The 15,420-nt window shown below is 40.7% G+C and overlaps 1 protein-coding gene across 2 annotated transcripts in view; it reads right to left on the bottom strand.

Moving 5' to 3' along the window:
• LOC113149878 (heparan sulfate glucosamine 3-O-sulfotransferase 5) overlaps nucleotides 1–15,146 on the bottom strand; it is a 57,017-nt gene extending 41,871 nt beyond the window's left edge. For both annotated transcript variants that reach the window (XM_026342222.1, XM_026342223.1), the window contains exon 1: nucleotides 14,779–15,146. The gene's annotated coding sequence lies outside the window, so the exon portion shown is untranslated. The remainder of the gene's footprint in view (nucleotides 1–14,778) is intronic.
• Between the last annotated feature and the right edge of the window lie 274 nt (nucleotides 15,147–15,420).

Below are 15,420 nucleotides of genomic sequence, written 5' to 3'. Positions count from 1 at the left end.
CTGATGAGGTGTTATGACAGAAAGTTTAATAAAGCATGAAGAAGTCATTAATAAGCAATGCTCTGCTGTGCTGACAAATAATGCGAAGAGCCTCAGCTGGGGGCCCCGAAGTAAATCACATCAACATGAGCAGCCAAACATCAAGTCGGTGAAGCCAAATCAGTGATGGAGGATCAGCCTGTGCGCTGTGTGCACGAGCAGAGGAAAACTACGATGTCCTGAAGGTTAGAGTGCAGACAGCTCTATTTCACTATTTAACCAGTGACAACTACAAGTTAGGATTGGGGCTGTGTAGCTGACAGGGTACTAACGACAGGGTAGACAGGGTACAGCAGTGTGGCGGACGCTAGTCAATCAATCAATCAATCATTTGAGTTCAGTCCAAAAAAAAACAACAAAAAACTAACCATTAACTACTGTTAATCATAATGACACAGCTGTATCATGCTATATATTTTTTTTTGCATAGTAAAGGGTATTTGCCTTACCATGCTAAAGAGCTGCAGTGTTGAGATTAAGAATAATTTCCCTTGACTGTGCAAATACATTTCTGTCATCAGAGATAAGTGAAGGACCATTACGTTCATTTTCTTAAACGGTAAAACTCATTATTGTGACAAAAAAGCCAATGAGCTCAGTACCCTCACCTCTTATTCTCACATTGTGCAGTGGAATCCAGAGCAAGGGCTGATTCAGCACCATGGACAGCAGCTATGGCCCAACAGGATTCCTCTTCTATACACAGTATATATACAATCTTCTACAGCCACTTCTGCACTTCCTCTTTCTTATTCTGGTGATTTTAGACAAGTTAGAATGTTCCATCATTCAACTGGAGAAGTGATTTAGTTCGCTCGTTTAAATATTAATAGGTGTGGTTGAGGTATAAGTTTTACAAACCAGTGCAAGTTTCCAGAGGAGTTCTGAGTTCCTAAATGATTAAAAAGGGTAATTAAAAACAAAGGTGAACATGTCCTATTAAAGATTTGCTTTATTCATCAGGTCCAGTGTAGTGTGGGCAAAGCAGCATTTGTGCATATAGAAATGTCAGATTGTATATTGTATATCGACTATATATGGCTCAGCTGAACAAATAACATATCAGTGGCCTGCCGATGAACCTTAGTGTGTACTATCTAGTCATAAACTGACTGTGAGCCAGTGGCAGATAAATAGAATAATCTCAAATGTTTTTCATCTCTACATATGTTCAAGTCTGCAGCATCCAGATTAGTCTCTCTGAAGCCAGCACGTGTCTTCTAATGGCTGATTTAACCGCAACAAAAGCTCAGCCTACGTCCTCAAACGTTCGTTAACCACGGTAGAATCAATGTAAATGATGCAACACAGCAGCAGCTCTTTCCCACCTACATGTTTGGACTGAGACTGAGGTCACAGGTGGGTTCATTATGTGGAGCGTGAAGGTGTCAGCCTCATTAGACAGAAGTCAGATCAGTGAAGTGGAAAATGATCATACCACTGGGGCTGTAGGCGTTCACTGTGAAGCATATTTGTCCTGGTGCCAAAAGAAGAGCGGTTGCTCAGCTTCAGAGAACAACTAATGTCTACACAGATGTGTTAAAGCTAAAATCATTTTGTAATGTAACTGTGCAACATTATATGTTACGTATATGTGAAAGAATATTATTATGATCCTGTATAAACAGGTGTAGCTAATGGATGGCCGTCTTTCTTGTACCTTTCTAGTAATTAATACAACTTTACTTTAAATAAAAACAAATACAGCTTTAATTTGAAAATCTTCAAAAACTCTTTCTTCAATTTCAGTGGCAAAAAAATTCAGACAAAACGAAAGTTATTCTCATGAGGACTGCTCCAGATAAAGAAGCCAGGTGTTCTGTAGAGGATAGAGTCATTAGTGTTTCCAGGCCCAGAAATCACAGGTTAACTGCACCTCAGACTAGAAGCCACATCAGTGCTTCCAAAAGTTAAAATACTGTGTTATGTAATATTATTTTCCATAGTAACAAATAACCAGAAATCAGAGTTCATTTGAAAACAGTTTTTTTTTTGTTTGTTTGTTTTTGCTTTTTCACATAAATGAGTCAACACTGTTGAACTTATCTTTAAAGGCACTAAAGTGGTTTTAGGCTTTAGCCACCTTAGCTGGAGGATGTGCGACCACTATCAAAGGTTTTTGAAAAGCTCAATAGACCAAGTTGATAGTTCTGCATCAGATGACCTGGTCTCCACATTCATCAGAAGGTAATCTAACTGAGAGGTAGATGATGGTCTGGAATGAGTTGGACTGTAGAGTGAAGTGCTTAGCATATTTAAAAACTCCTCATAGACTGTAGGAAAGCCATTCAATTGGTGTTCCATTGTAATCTCACCTTTTATATTCTAAAATAATGAAGCAGCAGATTCCTCTGTTTGATGCAGGTGTCTCTAGACTAACCGTCAACTTGTGTCTGTTTAGGATGTAGACACGTTCTGAGGATGAAAATGTTTTTCCATGACTGATAATGTCTGCAACCAGAATTTAACTTGGGAAATTAGGGCAAATACAGAGATATTCTACTGAAGGAAATCAGATGTTCATCTCTACTGCGGTCGTATTTTGTGACAGCTTAGTAAAATGCTTCTATTTCTATTCTAAACGAATTCTTCACAAGTGCAACTTGAAGCAAATCAGAGACATCAGTGGTCTCCACTGGCGCTGACCACTGAAGGTCGAGATGTTCACTGAGGCACTAGACGCACTGATCCGGGCATTTGCTGGCATTTCAGAATGGATGGTACTCATCTCCAATCCGATCCCTGCACCCCACTCTCCTCCTCTATCGTCCCTCCTTCATTCCCCCACCATCTTCCTCATCTCCTTTGTGCTTGTGAGAAATAAGCAGCAGCTAATCATGAAAATGCCACTGGGTCGTCCGCTCGATGAAGATAGGACATTCATGACTTCTGAACACACCCTGAGATCAACTGGTTACAACAAACAGTTACTTTAAAAGAGAGGCTCATTAGAGGCTAAAATACTTTGCTTTGATCAGTAGGTCATCCTGATTAAAGTTATTAGTGAGGCTACAATACTGATACATGAATAATGATATTAACAGAAAGCATGCGTTTAATACTGTCGTTTCATTTAGTTGGTCATTAAAACACAGTGATAAAGTCCAAAATAGGTGCTGAAGAGGCAGAACTGAAGAGAAGGCCCATTTGCTGTGCTCATGCGGTTGAGAGGAGAAGTGAAAGGGGAGACTCAGCACTGAGGAATGAGAAGTCTGGCCCGGCTCTTTCTCCTTCAGCACTTGTAATTGCAGCCTCAGAGAATTTTTACTATCCAGCATGCAACTAACTTCCCCAAGAGGAGCATCATCCAGACAGGGTCTCCAGGTGCTTGTAAAAATGTTCCCCCCATGTGTGAACAACACAGTATGAAACTAACTAACTAACAGCTTACTGGATTGTTTTCACTTATTTATATATTTATTTTTGCAGGCTAATATACAACATATCCCATCTTCCTCTGTTCCCCCCAAGGTCAACATTGCAGTATTGAGTCAGAGATATGGCAGACATGTCAGCAGATCTGTGTACTGTAGATAAAAACAACTAGGTTACATCCCTGAGGATGCTCTGTACCCTGACTTAAAACACATTTCCACCTCATTCTAACCTGTGACAAAAAGGCTTGATGCAATGTACGTGATTTTGAAGGGGAAGCCAGGTCCTCATGGGATAACGCGTTGTGTAACGACTCTTCCCCTCCGCTGACTTTTTTATGGAGTTATGATGGAAAGTGACAGTTTGTTATAGTGGAATCTGACAGTTGAAGACACCATTTTCTAGTTTTGGGTTTTCTATATTTCAGAAAACTGGAAACCAGCTATAGATGGCGGTATTTCTGAAAAGAGCGTTAGTTGTACAAGAGCACTCGGGAAAAAGAGGAACACTGAATTGTAATTTAAAAATGCACTACATGTGTTGAAAATCTGTTTTAGGAGTACAAATTAGGAGTAAAATAAGTTATTTTGGAAGTAAAAAGTCAGATATATTCGGGAAGCAACTACTTTCAGCAAGTGTAGCAATAATTTCTTTATCGGCAACATTTTTATTTATTATGAATTTAATTATACCTAAACCTAAACTTGCTATCCATTAATAAGTGTAGTGCTGCATTCATTCAAAAAATACTGAGCATATTCCATGCAGTGCTTTTACTACTGGTCAGCTACTTCTCGACACTGTTTAATAATGAATATTGCTTCATAACTCAAAGGTCAAATTTGAACAAAATTGAACTACATGGAAGTAGTGGGAATTATTGAAACAATGTGTCCAGTCCTTGGAAAATTACATTTAGTCATTTGGCAGATGCTTTCCTGCAAAGTATTTTCCATGTGAAGTGCAAAGAAAACAGAAACATTAAGTCAGAAAAAAGACATTCAAACCAAATTGCTGTGAGAAGAAACGTCATAAAATACAACACAAGTGAGAATTAACAGTAGTGTGAGCAGACATCTTGACTAAAAACAGCAGCATTTTGTATTCAAGTGGACTCTCTCACTCCCAGAATGCAATGCTATTTACAGTACTATTAAATGTACACTTTTAAATGATGTTTTTGTCATTCAACTAACATAGAGTTAGTTGGTGTAAGTAAAGACGTGTTTGTCTTTTACTACAGCCATCAAAGAATTCCTATAAAATTTCCTAACAGGGTGCATTCCTGTTAGGAATAATTACAGACCTCTACAGACCTCTAGAGGGTGCTCCTTAAATAGTAAAAATATAGTATAATTAATTTTTCCTCACAGCTTTTAGTTCTATTTCAACACAACCAGGGGTCTGAGGCGCTATATGCTGATGTATTCTGCCTTTATTCTCCACCCACTACCTCCTCATTCAGCAGTGCAGCAGGGGCACTGTACAACATGCAATACAATTCTATCTAGTGATGGATCTAAGACTGTCCTTTGTCTAGTTAATGTCTTAAAACCAAGACCAATCCCTGCAGTGTTGCTAGAATCTGCTATTACCCTGCCAGAACAGCTCGGTCTGCTCATGTTTACAGATGACATAGCTAACTGACAAAAAAGGCAAAATATTCTCAGCTCAGCTCAGTCACAGTAGAGCACATTAAATATTAATAGGATTTTCCTATTTTGACTGGAGAATATTTCCAGTTTTCCAGGCTTTACGGCCTTTGACACGTTCTTTATTCAATCCCTTTGAGCATTTAGAAGCTGACCTGAATGCAGAATTGGAGGGTTGACCGGAGACTGCAATAAACCTGATGACTGCTACGTACTTTTGGCAAGACTGTATGCTTGAAAATGAATCCACAGGCAAATAAAAATCATGAAATATTGTATTTTCCCACAAACTGAATCAATGGTCAGTTAAATATATTTTGTAGTCAATGCATATGCTGAGTCACTGCCCAAAATATGCTGAACCAAGAGCATAAGAATGTGTTATCAGAAGATCTAAATTGAAATCATATAGTTATAGTTAATTAGGAATGCAAACTTTTATAGCAACAACAAAATTGTTTCCTGAAAATATCCTGAATAGTTCAACATTTCCTTCAGGTTGTGTGATGACACTCTGTGATTAGACCCTTTCTATATTACATTATTCTACAACATACATTCAATAAAATAGCCCATGTTCTGACCTTTTGATGCCTATCAACTGCTTCAATGCATGTAACTGTGCAGTAAGTGTACTGTAGGTGCACACATCATGGTCGCCTTTATTTAAGTTTCGAAAAAAGACTTCCTCTCACTTAAAACTGTCAACATTAATACATGCTTGTAGTTCAACTTCCATGGTGTAATTTTCTTGTTAGCATACAGCCTATAACTGGAACATAGTGCAGTCTGGGTGACACCTCTCTATCTCCCTCAATTTGAAACCTGTTTTATCTTTTTTTTTTTATTTACTATCATTATAACAATAATGGAACAAAGCAAAAATTCAGCAACCCTTACAACACACCCAGACTCTCAGAAGAAGCATTAACTGTTTACATCAGGAGCAGGCACACTGTTAACAACCTGACATTACAAATACTAATGAACGCGTCTGATCCGCTCTTATGATGTGAATAATTCAGCTTGGCGTTTAATGGAAGTCACTCGGGCGTCATCTGAGATGAGCAACACACAAACAGCAGGAGCTCTCCATCTCCATGCTGTGGTTTAGTTGTCCCCTGAGGCAGACAGCCTGAGGGAATGCACTAACCTTTGACCTCGAGTTGATAAAAGCCTAAAAAGATCACTTAATGTTTTTACACTTTACTATTAGTAGCACACGGAGCCTTTTCACTATATATTACTGTCACATCCTACTTTGTCTTATTATTTATGAGGAATAAAAACCCCTCGGTCCGACCAGAGACCTCCTCCACACTACATCTTCCACCACACATTCTCAACAGACTCCATAGAAAAATGCAAACAGTATAAATTAAAAAGGCTAGTGCACACTGTTCATTTCTGTAAATGATTATCCTGCCAATGGCACAGCAGTATTTTATCTCAGCATCACTTTAAAGAAAACATCAATCTCCTTTTTTCTACTTTAACTTCACTGGTGTGCATATGAAGGCTTAATGTTTAATTGAGTTTTGGCTCCAACTTCTTCTCTAGTTGCATCTACTTGAACCTTAATTACAGGGGTCTGCCTGTGCAAGCAAGGTAAAAGAATACAGCCGCGGGTCATCACATTTAATAGTATGACTCATCATTAACACTTGGGAACAGGGATCGATCAGGCGTAAGTGAAAAGAATACTTGAAAACAAGGATGAGCTGGGGACTAAGTGCTCCATCAGATAAAGCAGAGCCATAACTCACAGTTGGAAGTGAAGGAAGCTGCTGCTGTTTTTCTCACTCAAAAGAAGCTTCAGATTACTGTTAATCAACTTTGCTCTCCGCAGGCTGATTGCTACACATTCAGTGGCTGAATGTGAGTGTGTGTGAGTACACACCGCATAACCACTGACTGTAACAGCCACAGTTTATCTGTTTGAAATTAACAACTAAAAATATAAAATCTGATCAGAATCTAATTACATCGCATCATCTTTAAATTGCAGTGTGCTGTATTAATAAGAATCTATCAAACAATGCATCTAGATACATATCAAGTGATCTCAGAATAGACTGAAACAGGGTACTTAAGGTCTACATTTTGTAAGCTTTGTTTGAAGCCAGCCAGATGCCTTTCTGTGTGGAGATGGTTACCTTCTGGTCAATCAAGGCTTTTAAATTGAAAAGAAATCTCAAATTGAGATGGATATCACCATATTCTGAGTTTCCTCCCCGGAGATGCTTTGCCAGGCCTCCACTGCAGCCACCTTAAGTTCCTGCTTGTTTGTGGGACGTTCTTCCTTCAGTTCTGTCTTCACCAACTATTGGGTGTTGATCAGCCAAATGACTTAACCATTGACAAATATTAGGGTCATTATCCATCCATCATGTCAGTTTATGTACGATAGCACCATTTGTCTGAATATGAGCAGAGTAAAGGTCTACACTTCAGAAATAATTTTGCTTCTTCTGTCAGCAGTCACATCATTAATAAACATGCCATGCCATCCCATGCATAACTTCCCATAATTCTGAGGTGTGTAGAGGTGTGTTTTGAGTACATCTGTCCGTCTTTCCTGATCTTAGATGTTACCAGTGCTTTCCACCTTGTTGTAAACCCCCAGAATTTACATTCATGAAGGCATCTTTCAATTTTGACAATGATATTCTTGCCTTCTCCATAGCATTTTTCACTTGAGTTGATGTAGAGAAATAAACAATTTCACTATATCAACTCAAGTCTGGGCTATATGGCTGAGGATGGCAATAGTGGTCACAAGATACATTAATAAAGTTATTAATGACTTTTGAAAGTTATCAATAAAAGCTTGCTTATGCCATTATAAAAGCCAGGACTGCCACTGGCTAGAGTAGTAGTGGACATTGTTGTCTGTGTAATTAGGTTCAGTCCTTAAAATAAAAGCTGATAAAATATATCATTTTTAAAGTATAGCAACAGGAATACATTTAGGTTCACAAATGAGCAAACAAATCATCTTCATTAAAAAATGCTTTGAATGGGACTGTATTGTATTTACTTCCATTAAATCATTGTCCATTTGTCCATTTGATCATTGTCCAAAAACTGAGAGACAGAGATCTATACATATCCCTGAATAGTGTTTTAAAACCTTCTCTTGACTGTGAGGTGTGAAATTCTGGTGGGAAATAGTAAAGACTTTAATCGTTTTTTAAATTACACTGAGTCCAGAAAGACCAGAGTAACCCTGTAAAATACACAGCATACTGAACCGTAAAACAGAAATTCCCCTGAGGTCCTTAAAACCCTAAATTCTGAGACAAAATACACAGGACATGACCTGTGGGCATTTGCAACAGCACTGACTCTGATCCATGAAAATCAGCTCCACTCTATATTTGAGTTTACCACTCACATATAACTGCTCATAAAGCCATACAGCCATACAAACCTCACAGTGCTAGTGGAAAAAGTATGTGAATATGTATTTCAATAATGACCTCAAAAAAGCTAATTGGATTCAGGTATTAGCATTAGTTTGGAGGTGTGAACTCCTATGTCTTGATTTATATAAAGTTGGAAATTGTTACAAAGTGATGTAAAAGACTTTAGATATTCACCAGTCTATAGTTAGGTTCTACCAAGAAGTGGGCGGCCAGTCAAATGACCCCAGGAGCACAACAAACACTCATTAATGAGGTAAAGAAACAACCTAGAGAGACAGCCAAAGCACACCTGAAGTTTGTCAAAGAGCCCATGGACCCTCCACAGCAGTATGGCAAAATGTTTTGTGGACTGATGAGACTACAGAAACTATTTGGAAAGAGCACACAGCACTACATTTAGCAAGTAAAAAGGTCACTGAATATTATCATGAAAACATCATATTCAGCTGTAAAGTATGGTGGAGGAGGTGATTTGGGCCTGCTCTGCTGCATCAAGTGTATCAAAAGATTCTTCAGCATAATGATAGAATGTCTGTACGTCAGCTGAAACTCTGTAGAAGTTGGGTGATGCAACAGGACAATGACCCTAAAACACTGGAGCAAGTCCCCAACAGAAAACCATGAATTCCAAAAGGTTCACATACTTTTTCATACTGTATATGTTGCATACCTCTGGGCTTGCTTCTAGTACATGACTACTTCTGCCTGCTAGACATTTTTGCCACTTCCTCAAATTGTTAAAGCTCTGCGTTAACATTCAAAATAGCCTCAGCAACTTGTACAAACCCAAGAAGCGGAGAAGAAAGTGGGTCCATGATCAGCCCGTGTCTGCCAATACTGCTAAGCATCTCATGCTCATTGTTTGTGTCCCCGGGTGTTGAAATTTTTTGAATCTTTAAAATGTTCTGTGCAGTAATACTTGCGAGTACCCCATTCACAGCACTGCAGGGGATGCAATGCTCTGCCAAAGACATTGGTTGCCATGGTAACGCTGACAGCACCTCCCCATAAAAGCTCTAATTGATAGCAGCAGATAGCTGCAGAGAATTAAGCATCACGCCCCAATCACTGGTGCTATGTGCAGACAAAGCACTGACAGCCAGACGATATCCCATGTGTGGCCAATCCAAGATTGAGATGTAAGAGAGCAGGGAGGAGCTGTCCTGGGACGAAACACCCACACATCTTTTCTAATGATCTCATCATTTAGCTTGTACTTTTCAGCAGAAGAAAAAAAAGTCGAATTCTGTTTTTTACCCCACCGATTCTGAAATGACCCAAGGGAAGGCGCTTCCTACTAAATTTGATGAACCTGCCTCTCACTTAGAGATGTCATTGCTCTGGTGAAATGACTCAGAGTGAATTAGCCTGCTGCTAGAAATATAATTATGAATGATTGTATTACATTACATTTAGTACGGCAGCGTTATGTCCGTGCATGTCAATAAAGCTTGAGTGCTAAGTCTTTTTTATGGCTGTGTTTCAGCAGCAGCAGCAGCAGCAGCAGCAGGGCTAATGGTGAGAGAGTAGGTATTGATGATGCAACACAAGTCAAAGTTGGAAAAGACAATGATGCCTCTGTTTGTCTACAGACAGCCGAGCAGACAGATATCAGCGTTTCTTTCATTAACACAGTGAGCTGGATAAAAAAAAAAAAGCTTGCACCGACAGACAGGACTGCAGGGTTGGAAGTTTTGTGTACAGTTTCTACGCCCTGGTTACTTGTTCTCAAATTAGACGTCTTGACTTGTTTCTCGAGCTGACATGACAGACTTACCAGCAGAAACGAAAGAGCTGCAATAGTGAGTCAGACCCATGGATGGCAACATTCAGAGTACAATGAGGATCAGGCATGTTAAATTGACGGTGCTTGATGTAACACTGAGCACAGAGGAAAAAGAAATCCAGAATGAAGCCTGTCACTACATACTGTACTCATTACACCTCTGTATTACTGGCTGATGTTGGCAGACTTGCATCACAGAGGCTGGTCCTGCATCATTCCCAGCATCTATTGTTCAATTGTTCAAGTCCTTAATGCCCATATACATTGTTTATCTGTACCACCTTATTCAACTCACATGAGAGTTTGTTGTTCCCTATTAAGGGAAGCAGAATGTAAAATATTCTCTATTCTCGATCCACTGAACAACAAGAGCCCATAAACAACCTTCATGTCTAGATGGAAGATCTTTTTTTTTGTTTTCAGATATGCATTATCCACCTGGACCATGGTTTTGTTTGCTCTATGTTTCAAACTTATTGCATCTTTATAGGGCTGTGGCTAATGTGATAGGAGGCAGAGGAGAGACAGATGCCCAGCAAGAAGAAAGGAGAGAAGGAGAAAAGAAGCCATAACTGCTGCCATTACTTATGTGTTCAGAAATTAATTACACAGCAAACAGAGAAGCAGTAATAACTATGGATTCATGCAAGACTCCAGTGCAAGTTCAGTCAAAGGCTTTAAAATGCAAGCACTGCAGAGGGAGAGGTATTACATTTCATTATTCATAAACCACACTATGTGGTTTACATTCAGGTGTTTTACCCCATGCGGCTGCATACTCTATGAACATCAGTATCGACTTGAGAATAAAACATTCGACTGGAATGAGGTGGATCCAACTCTCATCTGGCCTAGATAATATTAAGAATTTAATACTTTCATTTACAAGTTTCAAAGTTTATTTAGGGCAGAAGGAGGGTAGAGAAGGGTTTACATCTGGACAGAAATTTAGAAGTCATATTGCTGTCGGGGGACTGACGTTTTGTCCTATAGGTCTTCTTCAGGCTCAAGCAACACGTGAGGGCCATACTTGTAAAACGCACGAACTTGGGCTTGGGTTAGATTTGGATGGACACAAGCAGTTTTTAATTATTCTTGGCCTGCTGATCACATGCCTTGCTAATATTTAATTTGCTTAGCGTGTAGATTTTACTGCAGAAATTCAAAATGCAAATAAAAACTAGGTGCAAAGTGTTTGAGTGGTGCTAGCTGAGCAACTCCATGTCCACACAACAACCACTGATGACTTTTTGTTTTATATTATGTGGATGATATCATGGTGTTCCACTGACTGTTGGCCAGCAATCAAGAAACTGTCACAGGTTACCCTTAATACATAATTTGTATATTATTTTTCATATATTTTTTATATTAAATAACACATTTTGATACACTAACAAGATGCAAATAATTCTGAATTACAGAATCTATTCTCATCACAAGATGAACAAAAGCTTTCTGAGAAAGGTGCATAAACCAGAAGAAGAAGAAAAAACATCTAATTTACTTATTCTCAGTAGGAGGACACAGAAATTGCATCAAGCAAATCTGGAGAATGGAGCGTTTATGGCTAATGGATGTGCTGGATGTGCGTTATGATATTGTTTTGGAAGGCTCTGCAAAGTCCCGTCCTTCAGATGCTACAATGCCACGGACCCCCACAAATTATTACTGTGGGATAATCAAACTCCCTTGATCAGACTCTTGAGGAAGGGATGCCAGGGAAAAGAAGACCGGCCTCTGAATAATGATTACACTCACCTTAGTCATATTTCACCATCCCCAAGATGATGACTTGGGTAAGGGTGTCAGCGTGGAGGGTTGACAAATTTCTGCACCACCCTCAGATTTCAATCCCACAGAGCCATCTCCTTTTTTTGTCTGCCTCCTCTACCCTCATACTAGCTTGCTGAGGCAGAAATCAATCCGTGCTGTAGCCTCCCAAATCTGTCTTTATAAATTGGACATAGCAGATTGACCATCATGAATCTGGAGTGATGAGAAAAAGCCACAGAGTTTCACTTTCACTGTGTGTTGCTCACTATAAGTTATGAGGAACTGGTAACCAAGGTTATGTTAGTACAGTAAGTTTGCTTGAATATTAGATTTGTTCAATTAGTGCATCTGCAAAGGCAAACATGAGTGAAATTAAATAATGGGCTCGGGCACTGAGGGAGGGGTGCACCGGAAAGGCTGCTGTAAAACTCCGACTGATAGAGTAACTCCTCTTTTCGTGTCACAGTTTTACTGGAGTTGGCAGCTTCTCGGGGCCGAGCTCAGCTCTAGCGTTTGCCAGGCACAAGGCGCTCCATTTGTTACGCCCAGAAGGTCGGCAGAGAGCGTCTCAGGTCCTTCCTCAGTGTCCGTTCCTGTCCTGCCCACAGGAGTCATTAAGATGAATAGGACAATATGCTGTGTGCCATCATAACCTCTGATAGCTCAAAGAAGACCTTCAGGAACACAGCGTGCTGCTGTGTCTTCTGATTAGAGCCACAGACTGAGGTATAGGTGCCATTATGAGATGAGTTCAATTGAAAGATTACAATAGACTAAATGTAAGTAAATATAATTTAATGACCAAAGAGGGCATCTCTAAGTGCCAGCAGTGTAACTGGTACTGTGGAGTTTCCACACAACATCTACAGTTGTGTCCTCACTCGCCTGATGGTCTCAGTCCCAGGTTTAGGTCACAGAACTAAGTGGTTCACTGTCAGAACCAGTTTATGTTTAAAGTGTCTTGAAGTGAATCCAGCAGCCATTAACAATTCGGAACTAAACCACACACGTGCGCACACATATGCCTGTGTCTATGTGACGTCTATGTGAGAACCGCACCATCAAAAACAAATAAATCAACAACAAGCCTAATAACACTGCGTTCTGTGATCTGTAGTAGTACATTGGCCATTTCACCTTCAGGTAAATTCAAGTGTATTGTACATGATAAAAAAATCAGCAATCTAATGAACTGGTTTCTGTAGAATAATAAAGAAGAATTAGTATTATTTTCACTGGTTTTATTCCTACTTCTTCAGCTGTGGCGCGGCCCCTCAGTGAGCAGTAAATGCTGTTTTCCCTCACAGCAAAAAGACAAATGAGTCAGGATATGGCTAATGAACGTCAAAGCAGTGACAAAATATGTAGTGAAAGCACTATGCCATTTTAGCACAGTGCGATGTTTTCCTTATTGATGTCTTGAGGGTGGGGTGGGCAGGGGGTCATTTCAAACCATGCCCTTTGGGTTTTCTAAAATCCCAGCTACAGCCCTGGTTAGCGCCGTCACATACACATGCGACCTTTGCAGAAGTGATTCATATGAGCATTCTTCGCATCTGACGCACGTGGGAAGCTATAGAAGACCTTGGTGGTGGCTAAAACAAACTGGCACAGCTACAGGAACATCACGCTACTTCCACCTATACCTCTCAAAGAGTCCATATTTGTGCAACCACAAGGGGTCCCTTGTACTAAAAACCCTACACACAGAACACGTGTGGTCTGTTAGACTGAACACTGACTGATTTTTTGTAAGAACCTGCCTGCCTGGGATCAGAACAGATGTTACATCTCTACTTGCAAGGCTTTTTTTTTTTTGTTACTGTTTTTGTTACTTCCTACATCGAAACCGCTTTGCTCCTTTTTATTCAGAGCTTTCTGAACTGACTGTCCATTGGGAACGTGTGTTCAAACCTGAAATCACAATATGCAACACGCCTAACATTGCTCATTACTCTGCAATTTGTCTTTTCATCTTCATTCTCACGGGCCACCATGGAGCTGTAGGCACTTAACCAATAACAAAAGCCCTATTAGAGAGTTAATGCAGAGTAATGATGACAAGCAGCAGCAGTACTGAAAATAGCGCCTGTCGCCCGAGACAATAATAAATCCTCAGAGACCAGTGGTGCACCAACACCAACACAAACACAAACACAAACACAGCCTTAAATAACTAAAACTGCTGAACACTGAGGGACTGAACGTGTTAAACTGGACTTTTTACTTTGAAGCTGCCCTATGAGGAAGTCAACGTGCCACATGCACAACAGACAAAGAGTTAAAACGACAGCGTTAAACAATGGCTTCAGGAGCAGGGTCATCATGCAGAGGTGCAGTTTAATAATGTGTAGGTGCGAGCTGCTGATCTTTTGTCTTTAAAACATACATCATGTTTGATCTTTGAGCTGCAGCAGCAGCAGCAGCAGCAGCAGCAGCGGAGCTGTCCTGCAGGAGAGAACCTCAAGTTCGGTGTGTGACCTTTCTCTTGTGCAACAATAAACAGTTCAAAGACTTTTCCATCCTGACATGAGTTTAAGAATTAAATCTAATAACGCAGCAGCAGCAATCAGGTTTCTGCAGGAGGGGACACAGCACAAAGTGCCAAGTCAACATGGGTACCAGCTGAACAGCTCTGTGGCTGTAACAGAAGTATATGAACTGTACACTTAAGCTGGGACTAAACGAAACTCTGAAAAACAAAGATTGTGTTTGTGTTTACCTGTTCGGCATCCTCCTCGGGACGCCGCGGCTACCCTTCAAGTCCGCTCAGCAGGAGCAGGAGCAGCTGAGGAGCTCACAGAACCTCTGAACATCTCTCCCTGGGAGCTTAGAAGATGTGTTGCACGGGACAAGCAGCAGCAGCAGGTGTGGAAGTGGATGTTCCGCTCGGCGCGTACCGTGCGCACTGGAGCAGCCAGGTGCGCGGGAATTGCGTGTTGTGGCGTTTGGGTTGTTAGAGGAGGGGGTGTGAAGGAAAACAGAAAGCCCGTGTCCAGTCCGCTCGTATCGGAGCACCCAGCGGATCAGTGCGGCGGCGGGGACGCGCGGAGCTCGCAGCAGGCGCAGCAGCAGCAGCAGCACCGCTGACCGGAGGACACTGCACGGTGAGAGCTGGGGCGTGTTCCTGGAGGAGGAGGTAAAGACGAGGGGAGGGGGGGGGGGGAGGGCGGATGCGCAAAGATGCTCAGCTTATTGTGAAGGTGTTAGAAAAGGTTTATATCAGGGATTCATACAGTGGATTCAAGCTTTCTGACGGGGGGGGGGGGGGGGGGGGGGAGAAGAATACTGGCACTGTTACATAAACACAGCAGCTTTTATTACAGTGACTCTGTGGTGTCTGTCACATAATGACAACTGTGAT

This window comes from Anabas testudineus, chromosome 24, assembly GCF_900324465.2.
Source record: "Anabas testudineus chromosome 24, fAnaTes1.2, whole genome shotgun sequence".
Taxonomy (NCBI): Eukaryota; Metazoa; Chordata; class Actinopteri; order Anabantiformes; family Anabantidae; genus Anabas; species Anabas testudineus.
The sequence above is the reverse complement of the archived record's forward strand: the minus strand, read 5'-3'. Positions and strand labels throughout refer to the sequence as shown.